The sequence below is a fragment of the Protopterus annectens genome, chromosome 2.part1 (assembly GCF_019279795.1).
Source record: "Protopterus annectens isolate FY-2018-M chromosome 2.part1, PAN1.0, whole genome shotgun sequence".
In the NCBI taxonomy this organism is placed as follows: Eukaryota; Metazoa; Chordata; order Ceratodontiformes; family Protopteridae; genus Protopterus; species Protopterus annectens.
This window is the reverse complement of record NC_056729.1, coordinates 868,467,088-868,485,031: the sequence shown is the minus strand read 5'-3', so window position 1 is coordinate 868,485,031 and position 17,944 is coordinate 868,467,088. Positions and strand designations below refer to the sequence as shown.

General features: G+C 34.7%; 1 pseudogene; it reads right to left on the bottom strand.

The window, feature by feature from the left end:
- Nucleotides 1-256: 256 nt before the first annotated feature.
- On the bottom strand, nt 257-1,096 carry LOC122794916 (annotated as a pseudogene).
- Nucleotides 1,097-17,944: the final 16,848 nt, after the last annotated feature.

Genomic DNA, 17,944 nt, shown 5'->3' with positions numbered 1-17,944 from the left:
TTTACACTGGTATCTGAAATAAGGTATCTTAAAGATTTCCATTACTCTGTATTTTCAGAAGGCTCAAGATGAGCAATATAAGGGGATATTGCAACTTTAACATTAAAACAGTTAATGTACAAAGACAGCACATCACCTCTGGCACACCTTATAACATTTCATTTTTAAAGCCAGTCTTGTCAGCTCCAGAAAGCAGTATATGTCATTCCAACTAATGTCCTTAGATTGTTCATTCTTTGCCAGAGGTGGAGGCTGTTCAAAAGCCAAGAATAGTGTCCTTGATTGCATCAACATATTGTGTGGGCACCCAGTAGACCCAGTAGTAAGACGCTTCTGTAGGACCAAGCTGAAATGCCACCATGTAATAGTCTTCATGCCCTCCTATAGGTTCACTAATCACATTTTTAATAGAGCCCATTGGTACTTTTTCTGTTCTCTCTTTGGTACCAATCCAGAGCTGGTCTTGTTCTAGTTTAAATGTTAATCTTACTTTTCCTCCTGACTTGTTGTACATGCCTGCTAAAGGTACTGTTGGTAGCCGCTCCTGTACACTTTTGATGGCAGGCATCACATCATCTGTTTTTTCTTTATCTAATACTTTTCTGTGTTGCTTTTGCCTACAGACAGGTTCTTTTTTGTTTTATTCTACCTTCACTTCCTGCTGAATTACTTCTTTTGGAGTATTCACTGCTAGCACATCATTAATCGTTGAGCCGACAACCATTATTTTTGCACCACTAGTTACTTTGATTTCTCGTAATGTTTTGTCTTATGGAATAAGTCCCTTGTACATGACTTGAAGACCTGTAAGTGCATAAATCTTTTCTTTCAGGTTTGTTCCAATGCTATCCAAAGTCAGCTTCACATCGTACTTATTTTTATTCCAAATTATCTTTAGGTCTACCAGTTCCTTGTCAGTAGTAGAGTCAGTTCCATTGCTGACTGAAGCCTGAGAACAAGCATCTTCCAAATCGGCTGCATGTTCTGCCTCTCCTGCTCCTACAGGCTGTGTGTTGCTATCACCAGTTTCACTACAGCTGCTCTTCTCCGTCTCATCAGATTCAATACAACATGCTGTTCTCCTTTCAGCTTCCATCGCAGTAACTTCTATGGACTGATCACCTCAACCCAAGTTTCTTTATTTACACACTCATTTGCATGACTCCTGCATAGGTACGGAACTGTAGCGGCCCTCTCCCGCAGCAAGATGGCCCGTATATATATATATATATATATTGTGTGGGTGTGGAAGTAGACTTTTATGATGGAAATGTTCTAAATTGGGCAGTTTTGTCATTATTGTTTCATGCATTTTGTTTCACTGCCTACTGGAATAATGTTCAAACAATATATTTAAAATACGCTCTAACAAGTGTGCTGTATTGTACACGGAATATAATTTAATAAAGTTAGGAAGGTGTATCCAAGAACACGTGTAGGTTTCTTGTTTTGTGTGCAAGGGGCCAATGATTTGAAAACATCCCAAAGGTAATTTTTATCCACCACTGGCCAGATGCATTTTCTATGGATGTGATGTGGGTTAAAATGCTGTTTCAATTAATCTGAATTTCAAGGGCAGAGAAGTTTTAATGCCAAGTCTATTTTCATTGTGAGACAGCATTGCTTTGTTTAATTAGCAGATGTCTATGAATGTTTGTGCATTGTGCTATAAAATGTAAAAATAAAATCCAAATCATTGTAGAAGTAAAGCAGTATGTACACATTAGTGTTTATGGTAAATGGGGCAAAATAGCCAGGTAATGGGACATTGGAATGGCTGCAGGGGGACTCTGGTGTCATATTTCAGTTGTCTGTTCTTCTGTTTGCGTTTAAAAGTTGGCATCCCACAATTCCATTGGAGTGGGCGGGGTTACATAAGTATGCATGTAAATGTTATGTTAATCAGCATACAGATTTGTAATTATTTTTCATGGGCCTTGTCCAGATTTTTGATGTTTCCAGGTTGAAAGGTATGCTTACTCACAATAATGCTAATTTTTCAAAAAAAAACTCACATTACTCAAATAATTTTAATAGAGCTAAAACTTTGTGCAGTTGTACTCTACTATTCTATACTGTAACCTTTTCATATACATAGCATCAGTAAAATAGCATAGAATCAGCTATACACTCCTTATATTTATACATATTTTATATATCTCATATCTATTTCTTTTGTCTCAGTCCCAGTGATATAGTACTTAAGTACTAGAGATGACAAAAATGCTTAATGGATGGCACTTGAGTATTTTAAAAGAAAGCATTCACATTTTATTTTTACATATATATTTGCTCTGCTTAACTGAACTTCTGTAATATGCTCCTATTAGCTAATATAACAAATACTTGTGTATGGTTGGTATTTTGCACTCTTCACTTTGATTTTTCACAGTTTTACATGTTAATGCTTCCTAAACAGCTTTTTACACTGATTGCAGCTTGTTTTAACACCCACAAGCATTTTTATGCTTAAAAAGCATCACCTTTTTATAAAATTCCCACCTACTTACTTTTTTGATGGATTTGACAACTTTTGTGGCAAGCTCAAGCTTCTAACAGCGTTAGTTATCTCCTATACTCATGAAGAGCAATCTGTGATGTCTTTCAAGAAGTAGGCATGTCCTTTGAACCTGGTTATCCTCACTAAACTCCAACAACCAATCAGATTCAAGAATGATCATTTGAACTGTGTTTTCCCTCATTTAACAATTAATTTACCTAACCCAAATATTACACAAGCACTTGGAAAAAGCCCACGAAGACCTCTTGATGTGATAAAATGTATATAATATTCACTCCACTTCATAAAATAAAAAACACTTGAAAATACCCCTTCCCTTGGTTTCAACCTTTCTAAAGAAGAAAATATACTATTAAAGGAATTGAGTCCAGGCAAAAAAGTGAGGGTTACAAGGCCAGATAAGGGTGGGGTGCTATACTCATGGATAGTTTAACCTATGAAGCAAAGATGATGGATATTCCAAAAGACACTTTAAAATATAGAAGAGTTTCCATAAATGAAATTAATATAGAGAACAACAAAGTATAACTAGTATTGAATGATTTGTTGTTAAAAGGCACCATTGATGTAATTATGTATAACTTTTTACACATAGACAAGCCTACTACCCCCACCATATTCAGAATCCCAAAAGTCCACAAAAATATTCAAAATCCACCATTGTGGCCAATAGTTGCCTCTGAGGGGTCAATTACAGCCCTTTTGGCCAGGTTTTTAGATAATAAACTAAAGAAAATGGCAAGGAGTGGGCAAGGATTTGTTAAGGACTCATGGGATTTCTTAAGAAATATTAAAGGGAGCATGTATGAGGAAGGGATGATTTTTATTACAATGGATATAGTAGGCTTATTTACTTCCATCCCACACATAGAAGGCATGAAAATGTTTGAAGAAGCACCTGTGAAGTATGGTAAATTTAGTAATAAGGAGTTTTACTTGATTTTAACATTAATGTAAATTGTGTTAAAAACAATTTTATCCACTATGAAGGCAAATTCTTCCAGCAACTGCAAGGTGGAGCAATGGGGGCCAGATGTGCCCCCATATATGTAAACATTATTTTGTCTTTTTTTGGGAAGATAAATTAATCTTAAGTTCCAGGTATGTTAACTGTTGGAAATTATATAAAAGATACCTGGACGATATATGTTTTTTATGGGTAGATACTGAGGAAAGATTTAAAAAAATTGTTTATTATTTATCAGATTCAACTGAATTTTTATGATTTACACACAAAATTGGTAGAAAAAAGCTTGAATATCTAGATATATCTATTACTAAACAGATGGGTAGTTTCATTTCGAAAATATACAGAAAGGAGACATTCACCATCTCCTACTTAGCATTTTATCAGAAGAAAGGAATAATTAAGGGACAATACATAAGGGGGAGTAGGAGGACATCAAATGACACAGATTTTGAAGATGAATGTAGAAAATGATTTGAGATGTTTTGTGAAAGAGGCTACCCTGATGATTTAATTAAGAAAGTGGAACAAGAAGTTAGAGACGGAAGAAAGGGGAAATTTAAGCCCATTTTGGGAGAGGGCCCTCTTAGCAACAAAATGAAGGAACAAGTATTGTTAAATAAGGACAATAGTCAATTGGTTAGCAATTTTGTAACTGATTCTAATGCAATTAAAGTATTATTAGAAAAGGAATGGGACAGGTTTAGTGCCACATCAGACCCGGGGTTCATTTTTAACAAACCTTTTAAATGTACTTACCGTAAAGGAAGGTGTATTAAAAATATGATTGTGTACCTAGTAGAAATGACAAAGTTGGCACTTTTAAATGTGGATGTTGTTCCCAATGTGTATGGATTAACAAAACAGACACAGTCTATTTGAAAAGCAGGGATAGGCTGATAGTAAGAGTTTTGCAAACTGTGAAACAAATGGTTTTGCAAACTGTGAAACAAATGGGATAGCATACTTAGTTAGTTGCAATAAATGTGATTCATTCTATGTAGGAAAATCAGAGAGGAAGTTAACAAGTAGAATGTATGAACAATATTATGACATTTGGAATAACTGTAAAAACAATGCACTGTATAGACATACTTTATAATGCCAAGAAACCAAGTTTTTCTTTTACGTCTTGGAAGTGGTACTCAAGGATATTAGGGGTGGCCCATGGGAAGCCCGACTTTTGTATAAAAACTTTATTGGCAACTGTCACTGGAAGCCACAACCCGGGCTCAATGACTCCGTTTCTTTAAAACCAGTTTTAAAATTAAGGTCAGCAAAATTATAATTTATTTTTAGCCTTGGTAGCATTCTGCTTGCTTGTATGCATTTTATGATATATATATTTTTATATACATATATGTTTTAAGTATTTATAAATTGCAGACATTTTTGTTAATTTTGATAACCTTACAAGGAACAGGTTGTGTTTATATTATTGAGTTTAACTGTGCCTTCACTGTGTAACTTTGTACAAGAGTTTTAGTATTTAGCCACTAGATGGTGCCATTAGATATTTTTTGTTAATCCTGTATTTATGTATCTTGATTTTAGTAAGCATTTATGAGAACAATGATTTTTATATATATTTAACAACAGTATATGATATTTGTTGATAGCAGTACATTTTAGAATAGATTAAATCTATTTATATGTGTGTTCTATATGCATTTGTTGTTACATGATGCTTTGCCAATGAAAAGTGTTCATCAATTAAGCAATTAGTATTTAAACAGAGTTATGTGCTCAGTATGCATTTTCTTTCTGAAGAAGTCTGTTTGCAGATGAAAACGCTGGTTATTGGTCTGTAAAAGCGTTAATGTGTATGTACTGAGGCCCGAAACGGTATTTTTAAGTTTTTTTTATTTTATGAAGTGGAGTGAATATTAAATATATTTTATCACACCAAGAGGTCTTCGTGGGGTTTTTCCAAGTGCTTTGGTGATATTTGGGTTTGTTTTTATTGTGTAATCACTGCAGCCCAGTTTGTTTGCGGTTTCAAATTATTTTCCCTAAAACATCTTGTAAGTATATGTTTTATTATAAATAGTGATTTACTTAATCTGAATCATATTTATACTTACAGACAAAATGCTCATAACATACTTCTGATAGTGACAGTTTTAAATGCATTTTTCTTTCTCTGCTTTAATAACACAATATACCTGTATTTGCTCATAGTAACAAATAACAATTAAGTTTAATTAATCCATTTCATGTAGTCTTCTTTGATAAATTGTTTCAGTATGCTGTGTAAAGGTTAATATTCTTTACTTTATGTATATACAGTATACTAAACTGATTCTTCTGCTTTAAATGTTTTTTTTTTCAAAAACATTTTTATTTTATTTTCATTATAAACATACGCAAATGTACAAATAACAAATACAATAAAACAATAACAAAACTATTTACAATATTTACATTCATCCATGATAGGAAGCCGCGGTGGTGCAGCAGTTAGCATTGTTGCCTCACAGCAAGAGGTTCTCTAGTTCGATTCTCGGCTGGAGCTCCTTCTTTGTGGAGTCTGCATGTCCTCCCTGCAGTCAAGTGACATTAAAGACATGCAGGTCGGTGTAAGCGTGAATGGGCATGCCTTCTTTGAAGGTTGGGCATTGGGCTGTCAACTCAGCACTGTAAAAATCCACTGCCAATCATGAGCTCAGCTGTGGCGACCCCTAACCGGGAAAAGTCGAAAGACATTACTTTTACATTCAGCCATTATAAACAATCATTTTACCCATGAGAAGTTATCAGTATTTGTTCAAAAGGTTTTCCAATTTTTGCCATGCTATTTTTTATGAGTAATGTTATAAGTTCTATAACAAATGGTTTGCAGTTCTTTTTTACAAACAACTTTTGGTAAATTAATAAAATCTTTAAACATCAAATCTTGTTTACTTTCCTAGTTCAAAGTAATAATTTTTCTGGCAATTGCAAGAATTTACCAGAGTAACTGAATCTGAGATTTAGGTATTACATTAGGTATAGGAACATTGAATAGGATTAATGAGTTAGAAATATAACAGTTATCAGTCCATAAAGCATTTACAAAATATCTGAAGTCTTTCCAGTACTGAACAACATTTCTACATTCAATGAACATGTGAACCCAGGTGGGCTCTTGTAATTCATCACATTTCTAACATTTACTTTCACTGTTTTTGAGTACAAGATTTATTTCATGTGGAGTATAGAAACTCTTGTTCATAAATTTCCATGTATACAATCTTCAATATAATGAAGAAGAGGTACCAAACGTAGAATTCAATAGCAATTTTTTGGATTCATCAGATATTTGTTCTCCATTAATCTTTACATAGTAATTACAAAAATCTGAGTCAAACTTTAGAGTGTCTTCTCTTAGTATCGTATAGATAGGTGAGATACTTAATTTTTAATTATCTGTCTTTTCAAAACACCTAATAAAAAGCTGAATCAAACTAGGTATAGATTCTGTCTCCAAGGTGACTGATACTCTCATTTTGCTTTCTATAAACTGCCTTAATGAGTATATAAACAACCAACTGTTCTGACTATTTTCAAAACAGGTCTATATTATATTATCACATGCATACAAAAGCAAACAATAAATAATCCCCATGTAAGCGAAAGCTTACAACGTCGAAACCTCAGAGCAGCAATTTTTTCCAAGGGAAAAAAATCGCTGTTCCAAAAAAAAAACAAAAAAACTATAAAACATTACATAATGTGGGGGGGGGTTCACCCCCCACCCCCACCCCCCTACATAAATATACCAATCACAGTACAGTGCCAAAAATGGCAAAGTAATGAAACTGGACAAGCAAATTCTTTCGCAGGGAAAGAATTCACTGGAAAGCCGCTTCGCTATTTTGCCTTTTTGCTCTTTTCGATTCGATCAAGATGCATTCGACAAACTGCATCTACGATCTGGTAATAGGAACCCATCGAAACTACATAAAAGAGAGTTTAGTGGTTTAATAACTGATGCCAGAATATCAAGTTATTTTCCTTTAATTTTTGCATTGCATTGATGTTGAACAAATCCAGGCAATCAGGGAAGTATCCTATAGGGAATATAAGAAATAGAAATTGTTTAATGTTGTAACTTATGTTATTTACCACTTCTGTAACTATATAAGCTTGAGCTATGATAGTCTACAATTGTTTTAAAGTTTTTCTGTATGTACTATTGGAACTTTTCTCCTCGGGCCTCCGCTGAAAATGGACATGTATCCATTCGGACTATCCCGGTCAACAAATGTAAAATAAATAAATAATAAATAAATAAAATAAATAAATAATTATGTTTCTGCTTTATATGCTTTTAATGTATATACCGTTTCCTCTCTGCTTGTTATTAACCTGCAATAGCTAGGAATTCACACTAGATATCAGGAGAGGGTTAGATTGTGGCTTCTATGAGAAACATAGCAAGCCTGTATCTAGTTTATCCATGCAGAAGATTGTTAAAATGTATAGTTTGTTTTTAAATTCAGAGTTTTTATATTATCCATAATAGTTTTCAAATATAGTAACTGGCATAATGAACCAAGGAAAACACCTTTCTATTTTACTTAAAATAGTAGTCTCTACTAGATGACAACATTTAGCATATTATCTCTAAGTGTCAATGGGTTGAACAACCCTGTGAAAAGGAGTAGTGTCAACAAATATTTAATTTTACATAAAGCAGATTTTACATTTATTAAGGAATGTCATTTGGTATCAGAGGATCTAAGTCAATTAACATTCAATGATTATAAGATTCTGATAAGTTCACACTTCAACCATAAGAGAAGAGGTGTCTTAATTTTTCACAAAAAATCAGTGATAATTCCAGAAATAGTTGACTTGTATTCAAGCAATGATGATATACTTGCTTTTGTTATACTGAAACTGGATAAAAATATATATACTTCTATCCTCACTCTAAATAAGCTTACCCAAACTGCCTTCTCCTCTACTGAGCAGTAGATGCTAGGCAAACATCTGACTCTTAATGCAACCAAAACTAAAGTTACGTTATTCACCGCCTCCGAAACCTCCTCCCTAAGTAAACACTCATTTATAATCACCAGCAAAAATAATACTCCCATAGAAATAGTCTCAGACACTAAACTACTAGGAGTATTCATAGATGATCAACTAAAATTCGACAAACATTTACAAGTAAATATCAAAAAACCCACAAAAATCTTTGTATGTTATACTGCCATAATCACTATCTCTCTCCTTCCACTAGGCTCATACTAGCCAATATGTATCTCATCCCATCCCTCCCATATGGTGCATCTATCATCACCAACCTGCAATCCTTCCTTAAAACAAAGCTCTCCTCTTGCTATAACAAAATATCAAAATTTGCAGCAGGGCACAGAGCCATTTCTCACCATTGTAATTCTCTTCAACTAAACTGGCTTGAGCTACCCAACCTCCTCACTTATACCCAACTCATCCAAACATGACAAATTCACCACCGTAACAGGAACAGGCAAGCAAAAACTGAGGGTGATGCTACTCAATGCTAGAAGTCTAAATCTCAAAATGCACTCACTTGAGGTACTCCTTAAAATGGAGAACATCGATATCTTGGCAGTAACTGAGACCTGGTTCAAGGCTCCAGAGAGCACCCCTGCACTACCAGGCTATAACTCATTACACACTTTTCATCCATTTAACCTGGACCAGAACACTAAAGCGGAGGTGTGACCATATTTATTAAGGATATCCACACCTCCAGGCTAGTTGCTCAGCATAATGCAGCCGAGGTTATCCAAGTGCAACTAACTCTGTGCAAAACTGTAATCCAAATTGTAGCTTGCTACAGATCCCCCACCATGCCCCAGGATTCCCACTCCTCTTTTCTAGATGTACTGGAAAATATTAGGGTTCAACCAAACACCCTAATAATGGGCAATTTCAACTACCCCACCATTCACTGGGAAAACTACTCATGTACCAACTCCTTCACTCAACGCTTTCTGGAATTCATAAACTCCAATGCCCTGGATCAACTTATCCACACCCTCACCAGGGGCAACATTATCCTAGATCTAGTCATTACTAACATGAGCGACCGGTGTTCCACACCTGAAGTCAATGTTTCAATGGTCCGATCCGACCATAAGCTAATTACCCTAGATATCCACATCCTGGCCCCACCCCCCATTAAGGAAACTATGGTAAAAAATTTCTCCAAAGCCAACTTCATGCTTCTTAATACAGAAGTGGTGAACTTCATGACACCCATGCAGATGGACAATACAGTTATGACTACTGAATCCTACACAATTGCACTTTATAAGCACTTCCACAAGTGCATGGATCGTGCTATCCCAAACAGAACCAAGATGCTATCCTCCAAAAAAGGAAGCCAATCTGATGGTCCCCTGCCATAAACAAACTATACAATAGAAGGAAGAAGCTGTAGCAAAAGAGAGTAAAATCCCATGAGTGGAGGAGCTGCCTGGTCAGCCTCAGTAAGAAGCTGCAATCCCTGATAAAAATCTCCAAAGCTAGTTACGAAAACAAAATTGTCACTGATTCTAAAGAGAACCACAAAGCATTCTATAGCTATGTCAAGAATCTGAATGGCAACACTCAGATCTGCTCTGAGTTGCAGCACAATGGCACTAAATCTACAGATACAACTGATATTGACAACATCCTGGCAGATAGGTTCAGTGCTAACTTTACCCCTCTTACCCCCTAAAGTGCCCATCTCTATATCAGAAGAATGCAAAGGTCCTGTAATCACTGCAGCACAGGTAAAAACCACACTTTCCAAAGCCAAGAACACAGCATCCATGGGACCAGACAACATCCCAGGCTGCGTTCTACATGAACTACAGAATGAACTGGCACCCCACCTAAGTACCATGTTCAATCATAGCCTCACCTCGGGCTTTGTGTCTGCTGAATGGTGCACAGTGACACTTATCCCACTCCACAAGGGGGGAGCCACCACGGACCCCAGGAACTACTGCCCCATTAGCCTGATGAGCCTGGTCTGCAAAGTCATGGAACATATCATTATGGAACTTATAAACAAAGACATTGGTAATCTCCAGTCTCTGGACCCCACCCAGTTCGGGTTTGTAAAAGGCAGATCATGTCTCCTAAACCTGATAGACTTCTTTGAAGCAGTCACCAAAGCCGTAGATGAGGGTAAGTTGGTTCACACAGCCTATCTAGATCTTGCCAAGGCTTCCGACACCATCCCCCACTCTGGAATTATAGATAAACTCACTAAACTAGGTATAAATCCCTATGTCACAAGATGGGTTGCCAACTCACTCACTGACAGAACCCACACTGTGAAAGTAGCAGACTCCAAATCCGATTTCAGACCATTGACAAGTTCAGTACTACAAGGTTCAGTCCTGGGTCCACTCCTGTTTGGTATCTACTTCTCTGAAGTACAAGCTAACACAGAAGGTCTTTGGCTAATGAAGTCTGCAGATGAGTGCAAACTAGGAGTCATAATCGAATCTACTAACGATGTGGACATCCTACAAAAGGGCCTCAGTGAGACAGATGCCTGGTGTCAAGGCAATGGCCTCAAGCTCAATGCCAAAAAGTGCATTGTCATCCCCTTTGGTAAAAACTCTGTACCCATGAACTACAGCATAGGTGGTAGTATACTTAATACCGAAAGTGTGATAAGAGACCTTGGGAGACAGGTGGACAGTAGTCTCTCCTCTGATAATCACATCGCCACAGTAGTCAGGAAATCCTTCTACGTGGCACACCTCATCACAAAAGGTTTCTCATCCAGAAAAAAAGAGGTCATTGTTCCCCTGTAGTCATCAGTCATTAGACCCATTATAGAGTACAACACCCCTTTTGGTATGTACCTCACAAGACATCTACAACAACTGGAAAGTCCGCAGAAATACCTCACAAAGAGGATTACCAGACTCAAACAGATGCCCTATGTAGACTGTCTCAAAAAACTCCAGCTTTACTCCGTCAAATATTGCCTGCTCAGAGGTGATATCTGCCTAACATACAAAGCTATGTCAAACCCAGAGCTGTTGGACATGCTCCATTTAAAGAAGTTCTAATCCCTCCGAACTACACGCTCTAAGGACCTAAACCTTGTCACCACAATAAACAGAACTATCGGAAGGATAGATTCCTGTCCCAGAGACTTCCCATACTCTGGAATAAACTACCTATCTATATCAAACAAAGCTCCACATTAGAACTCTTCAAGAAAAATCTTGATGATTGGATGAGAAATAGGAAAATCACCCTGGGGATCACTTTTGTGGCTCAACTCAACAGTGGCACAGGAAAATAATTTTCTTGGGTGGCAAAAGCCAGGGTACCTTTTTGGCTGGGCTTGTATAGGCCCTAGGTCTGATAGCCTAGTACCTACCTATGAACCTATTTACAACCCCTCTTTTTGTCCCTCCCTAGCCACTACCTTTGAAATGCATGAACCAGAATGACTTCTAAGATCTAATTCCCAAAAACTAATTAAATTGCACAAACTCACATGTCCAGCTTGGAATCACCTAATGTCCTTCTCTCTTCAAGCCTCTGGAATTCTCTAGCATCTCCTATCTGCATCGCCAGCAGTCTGTCTTCATTTAAAAACATGCTGCACTCACACCAAACTTCACAATGGAAGTGCTCCTATTCCCATCCTACCTAGTCCTTCCTACTCTCCTAGAACTAAATACACTATCACTGCCTCCTATAATTTCACAGCTCTATTGAACTATTTGACCAACTTCTTAACAGTTACCCTATGCTGCTACGTTTGTGTTAAAAAAGTGATTTTTATTAGTGTTTTACAAACTATACTGATGCAGTCTATCATTATTAATCTTTTCTTATTATATTTACTTTGTATTCCTATGAGATAATCTGTAATGTAAATGTACAATATGTACTATGTATTTGTATTTTTATGGAGCTTTTCTTCCCAGGACTCCACTGAAAATGGGCTCCTTGTGGCCCAATTGGGCTATCCTGGTAAACAAACTGCAAATAAAATAAATAAATAATAACTAGTGGATACCAGGTATTAGGACAAAAAACTGTATAAAAAAAACATTTAGACACTATAACATCCAGGTTTAAATGTGAATTACTACTAGGAGATGATTTTAATTGTATTTTGTATCTCATTGATACTACAAGCTCTAAGCCTTCAAGATGTCCCCTGTAGCTAAACATCTAAAAAATTACATAAAAACAGTTACCTAATCGCTATTGATTGTATAAAAATGTTATTTTCCCTGAAATACTGTCACTATTCCTACAGGTTTGGCATGCAGACCAACATAGATAAAGTCTTAGTAACTAGTTCCTTACTATCCAAAATAGATTATGTAGTGTTGACACCTTGCCCTTTGTCTAACCACAATGTTATCCTTCAATATAACATTCACCACTGATACTTTAAACTTCTGTCAACAATTACCTGCTTGTCTAGTAACAATACAAGGATTCAAATAATGGTTTCTAAATTAAATAAATCATTACCTGGATGGCGATAATAATGGAGAGGTTTCAGATATAATCCCACAGGATACTCTAAATGTAGTGTTATATGGTAAAGTCAAAAGTTAGTACATAAAAGAAAGAATGGCAAAAGAAACTAGTAGACATACAAAAATAAATTGATAAACTAAAACTTACAACAAATGACAAATCTGCATTAACTGACATATGCAAATTGAACATGGAATGCAGGGATATCATGCAACATAAAATCTCAATAAATCTGGAAAAAATCAGATTACAGTCTTACTCATTTAAACCTAAGAGTTGTCACAAGATTGCAATTAGATCTAAGCATTTAATTGAAAGAAATCATATAAAAGAAAGTTTACACACTAAAAATAATCAGACCATTAAAGTCACAGACCTATAAAACATCTTATTATATTTTAAGAACCACTATGAGAATATTAACAACAATCCATCTACAAATGGTAATAATAAAAGTATAGATGGCTTCCTAACAAACAATATTCAGAAGAAATTATCTAAGCACAACATTAATAATACAGATCAACCATTTTCTTTCAAAGAATTAAAGGAACAAATAAAAAATCTCAAGACAAAGCACCGGGGCTAGATGGTCTAATCCCAGAATTTTATAAACTTTTACCTAATAATATTTTGAAAATTTTACTAAATACATTTCAGGAAGTCAAAACCACAGCAAATGACCCTCCCTCATGGAAATATTCTATTATCTCTCCCATTTTAAAACCAAATAAAGAACCCGACCTATGTACATCATACAGACCAATAGCATTCCTGAGCATAGACTACAAGATATTTAGGTCTATCCTATCTGATAGATTAAATAACATACTTGCAGAATGAATTCATGAAGACCAAACTGGTTTTATCAAAAACAGAAAGGTACAAGATAATCTAATTGCATTACTTTCTTTAATATACCTAGCGAATAAAAACAAGGAACTTCATATTTTAAGCCTTGTCATAGACAAAGCCTTCCACTCCTTAAGTTGGCCATATCTATTTTATGTTCTGCAAAAATATAATTTCTCCTTAACCTTTAATGGACTAATTAAAAAAAATATATATATATATATATGAAAATTCAGTTTCTTATGTAAAGACCGGGTCCTATTTCTCTAGCCCATTTGAAATATTAAGAGGTACTAAGCAGGGGTGTCCCCTTTCCCCATTACTCTTTGCACTTACTATGGAACCTCTTGCAAATTGCATTAGAAATAATGACAGTGTTAAAGGATATACAATATCAGATGACCTATCTCCTAAGATAGAATATTTCCTGAAGATCTACTAATAACCTCTAATGATATTGAAAATTCAATAGATCACCTATTAAATAATCTAGATTATTTTGCAAATATCTCTGGATTACAATTTAATCACAGTAAGACTCAAACACTTCTAATAAATAAAAATATTACTAAGAAACTCAAATCAAACAGATATATAAAATGGGAGGGTACACATATTAAACATTTGGGAGTCCTTATTGAATCAAATTATAAAAAAATCCCTCACAACTAACTACCAGCAACTTATAAACTCAATCACAAGTTTAATCGATAGCTGGAACAGACTGTTATTCACATCTTAAGACAGACTAACTCTAATTAAAATTATACGGTTACCCAAAATTGTATTTATTGTTCAAGTCTTTCATACTTCCTCCACCTATTAAAGTTAAAAAGAAAATAACATTCTACTTAACATCCTTTGGTACCCCCAAAAAACAAGAATTTCTCTACTTTGGCACACCTCAAGCTGGGAAAAAATGAGTATAGGGTTCCCAAATATTGATTTTCATTTTAATTCAGCATTTATGAACATAGTGTCACTTTGGAATAATACTTCTTATACATCATATTGGAAGTTAATTCATGAAAGCTTAGTTTGGAGTAACAATAAGACATTGTTTGAACCTTACATTCAAATACATAGAAGCATGGTTATATGGATCTTAAAAATATGCATTCAAAGTGAGAGGTTGAAACTTGTTCTTACCCCTCTTACAAGCCAAATATTACTTCTGTTTAAAAAGCTTATCACCTGATCAAGAACTTATTAATAATTATTTTTCCTACTGCTTTCACAAATGAGTTTTTGATATCTTTTTATACTCAGAAAATGCTAGAATTTAAAAAGGGTGACCTATTTTATTGGAATCAGTTTCTCTCAGCTAATAAAATACATTCTAGAGATTTTCTCATTTCCATATACAGTTTGCAGAACTGTAATTGGCTGGACAGCCAAACTAGTATGGAAATGTATACATGCCAAGCTCATATCCTCAATAGAGTCATAAAATAAGAGTACCTTAAAAATTGTAGATTTTATCTCAGCGATTATTAATGTGTTATATCTGTAAATTATAAAATCCTCAGAAATTATTTTGGCAAAACAAATATTTATTTTTGGAATTATTCCAGTGAAGTCAACAAACAAGAATTCTCATCAAAGGATAAAAAACTTTGTTTACAGTCAGGGAAATATATCACATTTTCCTTGTTCTGGCATGTATACACATGGAAATTCTTACATGGATGCTTTTTTACCCCACACAGATCAGCAATAATGTACAAGAAGGATGAAATAAAATGCTGGAGATGTGCCTATCTTGATGCTGATAGGATACACATGAATGTTAATTGTAAAGTAATGTCTCCATTTTGGTAAGATTTTAGATACCTTTGTAAAGCTCTATGGAATACAACTGTATAATCTCTGACTCCCTTATCCTTTTCAATGTTCCTGTTCCTAACATCACTCCTAAAAATCAAATATTTTTACTGTGGTCAACCTCTCTATGGCAAGAAAAAAATTTAATAAAAATTGAAAATCCCAAACTACTCATGTCTTTAAAATTGAATTTGTTCACTTTTCACAGTATATTTGTAGAAATGAGATTGCTACTATAAAAAGAATGAATAGCACAACTCATTATTTAATCACTTGGAAGAAATTGTTTAAGCTTTTAGAAAAATACTTTTCCTATGTATACTATTTATTTGTATTTGTTATGGACACTGTATATAGTTTAGTTCTTCTTTTCCTGTTATTACATTGTAGAATTTTTGAATTATAAAATTACTAAAAGCATTTTTGAGAAAAAAAGGGCATAAGATGTAATCTATAAAAATAACCTCCTCATCTTTATCTGCCAAAGCATCCTCCCTCTGCCACTACATATTCTTCCTTCAAACTGATTGTCCTTGTGGAAAATGAAAAAGAGTACTCTAAAATTACCCTATTTGTAGAAACCGGGTCGCTTTTCTGAATGGTTGTTGAGGTGGGCCAAAGACTGATGAATTGTGATCGTCTCCTTGGCCAAACTCTGTCTTTTCCATAGCACAAGCCTGCCATACTGAAACTATCCAACAGAAGTAGTGCAGGGGAAGTAATACACTCATTATGTCTTCATCTAACCAAGGTGGCTGTGACTGGAGATTTTACTAAAAATAAGCCTTCTCAGCAGTTTAGAAAAATCATTCATTCCATGATTTGGCAACTACCTATGAAATCATGCAGAACTCAGTAAATTATCCAGGAGTTTTAATTAAACTCATTAGTAAATTATCCAGGAGTTTTAATTAAACTCATTAATTTTAACACAAAATTATTCAAAAGCTAGTCTTAGGTCTACTTTAATTTATAGTTTCTTTTAACGTGAAAATATTTTAATTTACTAGACAGTAATGATGTCTGATTTCTCATTCAATGCTTATGACAATACAAGTGTACAAATCCGGCTACAGATTACATTAATTGAAAAGGAAATTAAGTGCTCTGTCCCAATTCTTGGTAAGTATAAACCTACCCCCCCTCCACTGCACAACTATACATTCCTCAAATGTGGTATAAAAGTGATTTCCCCATGAACATCCTTCAACATAGTTATATAGAATTTAAACCTAGGTCCTTCACTACCTCAAAAGCATCTACAAATCAAAATGTGCAATAAAAATACAAACTAGAAAAAGTCTCACTGGTGAATGCAGGAATTCTGCTGAACAAACTAGAATGTTTACAAAATCTTTATGCCACAAAGAATCCAGACATTGCAGGAATATACAAATCATGGGTCATATCAAATATACCAGGCCACAATCAACACTTCCATTACTACACATACATTTTAAGGCTAGTCAAAACTCTAGAATAGGCAGCTGGCCACTTTTGTTTTCTTATTTTTTAATTTGTATGATCCCAGATGATCAGAACTTAATAATTTTCTATAGTGTTTTGTGGTTTATGTTTTAATACTTCTCAGATTCTTGTATATTGCAGTGTCTGCACAATCCCAAATGCAATCTTGGAATGCACTACTTTTTATATATCATTTGATAAGCAGGAAACATTTTTCTTGTTTTCTTTTTCATATGATTTAATGCCATTTGGGACAAGTTAATCATACCAAAGCTGTAAGTTGAAACAGCAAGAGCAAATTGATTTATAGCTTAAACTTTATTCCTAGATATCAATGTACTTTTCAATATTAGCTTTAGACTTCTTAAATATTCCTTACTAAGCTTTGTTTTCATTTGCTTCCCTTCATCTATTCCCAAATAGGTATATACTCTATCCAATTCAAGTTCTTTATTTTCATATTCCTTTATCAGGTGGATATTTTCTTGGTAATACAGCTTTTATGATAAAAAATGTTGCTTTTGCGCATTTATCAAGACTAAACATTATTCTTGTATCTTCTTGGAAAACTTTAATCATGTGGAGTTGTGTTTTCAGATGCTCTTTTGATGAGTTATGCAATTATATACAATTATACACCATCCATAAACAATAACTGAGACGTCTTTTAACAATGTAGCCTAGCATATTAAGAAAACAGGTTACAAAGACATGTGTCTAGAGCGTTTCTTCCCAGGCCGCCACTGAAAATTTGCTTTGTTCCAAGTTGGACTTTCCCAGTAAACAAATATAAAATAAAATAAATAAATACCTTAATG